General features: G+C 82.9%; 1 non-coding gene across 1 annotated transcript; it reads right to left on the reverse strand.

Moving 5' to 3' along the window:
• Positions 1-141: 141 nt before the first annotated feature.
• On the reverse strand, positions 142-294 carry LOC141478761 (5.8S ribosomal RNA). Its single transcript, XR_012463994.1, has one exon. It is a non-coding gene; the product is annotated as a 5.8S ribosomal RNA (ribosomal RNA).
• Positions 295-2,500: the final 2,206 nt, after the last annotated feature.

Raw genomic sequence — 2,500 nt, forward strand, 5'->3', positions numbered from 1 at the left:
CGAGGCGCCCCAGCCGCGCCGCAGCGGCGCGCCGCGCCCCGCCGACCCGACCCGCCCCCCCCCGACGCCGCAAGGGCGAAGAAGGGGGGGCGGCGGCGACGGCGGCAGCGGCGGCGGCCGAGCCGGCGATTGATCGTCACGCGACGCTCAGACAGGCGTAGCCCCGGGAGGAACCCGGGGCCGCAAGTGCGTTCGAAGTGTCGATGATCAATGTGTCCTGCAATTCACATTAATTCTCGCAGCTAGCTGCGTTCTTCATCGACGCACGAGCCGAGTGATCCACCGCTAAGAGTTGTCTGCTTTTCGGCACCGCCCCGCGCGCGCGGGAGGGCCGGGACCGCTCCGCGGGAGCGGCCCCTCCGGACAGCGGCGGCCCGCCGGCCCGCCCGCCCGCCGGCCCGCCCCCTCCGCAGGGGACGCGGCGCGGCGCGGCGGGGCGAGAACGACGGGGCCGCCTCGCCTCGACTGACCGTACCGACACACGACGAGGAGAAAAAAAAAAAAAAGCCCCGAGCGGCGAGGGCGCCGGGAGCCCGCGCTCCCGGCCCAAACCGGCGGAGACGAGCGCCTCGCTCGCTTCGGGGGGCGGCCCAGGCGCCCGGGCTCGGCCCGGCCTCCGCGCGGAGGCCCACGACGCCCCCGGCCGCGCCGCCTGCCCGCCTCTCCTCGGGGACGCGGGACGCCCCGCCGGCCCCCCCGCGCGCGACGGCTCCGCCGCGCCGCGACGTCCTTCTCCCCTCTCCCGCGGCTCCGGCCCGCCCCGCCGGCGCCCGGCCGCGGCCTCCGCCGCCGCGCCGGAGGCGGCCACCGCCGGAGCCCGAGCCGGCGACGCGCCGCCCGCGGCCGCGCCGGACGGCGGCCCGCCGCCGCCTCGCGGCGGCCGCCCGCCCGGAACCGCCGCCGCCGCCGCTCCTCGCCGCCTTCCGCGGGCGCGCGCCGCGCGGAAAGCGGACGGCGCTGAGGCGGGGGCGACGCCCGCTCTCCCCGTTTCCACGCGGAGACCGGGAGCGGGACGCCTCCGCCCGCCCGCCCGCTCGCCCGGCGCCGCCGGGAAGGGCGGCGGGGGAAGGGCGGCGGACGGGGCCCGGGCCGGGACGGCCGCGCCTGGCGGCGGGCGCCCTCCGGCCGGCCGGCAGGCCGAGCGGCGACGCCGCCGCTCGGCACGGGGTGCCGCCTTCGCCGGCGCTCGGCGGCGGCAGACCGCCGCCGGAGCGCTCGCCGGGGCGGGGGACGGAGGGAGGGAGGGAGGGAGCGGAGCCGCGGCGCGCCGCAGCCGCGCCGCGGAGGCGCGGCGGCGCGCCTCCCGGGCGAGCCCCCGCCGCGGGGACCCGCCCGCCCCCGGCGGGGAGCCCGCGCTCCCGCCGGGGTCGCCCCGTTTCGAGGCGGGCGAGGCCGGACACGGCCGGCCGCGCCGCGGTCTCTCCGCCGAGACCGGTCCGCGGAGAGGGGGGGGCAGCGGAACCCCTCCCCGGCACGGCCGCCCGCGGGGCGAGCGCGGGCGACGGCCGGCCGTCCGTCCCTGCGCCCGGGAGCTTCCGCGGAGAGACTCCAGCCCCCTTGCGCAGGACGACGACGACGGCGGCGCCGCCCGGCCCGACCCCCGGGCCGCGCCGAGCCGCCCGAGTCTTTAAACCTCCGCCCGGCCCCCCGCGGCCTTCGACCCCCTGTGTATCGCTACGGCGAGGGAGGGCCGCGGGAGAGCGCGGACGCTAGGTACCTGGCCCTGGGGTGAGGGAAACGACCTCTGGGCCCCGCGGGGGTGCCTCCCCCGCTGCCGCCTTCGGGGGAGCGTCCGCCCGCGGGGGCGCGCCCGACGTCCGCCGCCACAGCCTCGTCCTCCTTCCCGGGGCCCGGGGTTTCCCTCAGCAGCCCGGCGCTGCGCCCGGGAGGAGAGCCGCGGCTCGGGCCGCCCGCTCGCGCGGGAAGGCCGCCCGGCGGTCGCCTCGCCCGCCGGAGGGCGGCCAACGGCGGCGGCGCAGCCCTTCCGCCCCCGCCCCCCGCCCCGGCTCCCCTCGGCGGGGAGGATCGGGGCGCGGAGAAGAGACGGGGGACGCGCGCCGCCGCCGCCGCGCCGCCAGGCGCCCGCGCGCCATCCCGGAACGCCCGGAGACCCCTCGCCGCCTCGCGCGGCCGGGCCGGCAGGGCAGGCGCGGGGCCGGCTGCGCAGCCGCCCCCGGCCTGGGCGCGGGGAGAGCCGGGGGAGCCGCCTCCCCCGGCCCCGAAGGCCCTCGCTCTCGTCTCCCCGCTGCCCTCGCGGCCGGCCGCCGGCGCCGCTCGCCGCTGCCGCCGCTCGCCGCTTCCTTTCGGACCGAGCGGGGCTCGGCCGGCGGCGGGCGTCGCCGCGCCCCGCGCCGGCGGCGCGACCCTTCCCGCGCGCTGCCGCCCGCGCTCTGACCGGGCCGGCGCCCCTCGCCTCGCCCCCGGGGGCCGCCGCGGCCCCCTCCCCCCCTTCTCGCCCAGGCGAGGGCGGGGAGCGGGCGCGCGGGGGATCGGTCCCCGG

This window comes from Numenius arquata, unplaced genomic scaffold, assembly GCF_964106895.1.
Source record: "Numenius arquata unplaced genomic scaffold, bNumArq3.hap1.1 HAP1_SCAFFOLD_1286, whole genome shotgun sequence".
Lineage (NCBI taxonomy): Eukaryota > Metazoa > Chordata > Aves > Charadriiformes > Scolopacidae > Numenius > Numenius arquata.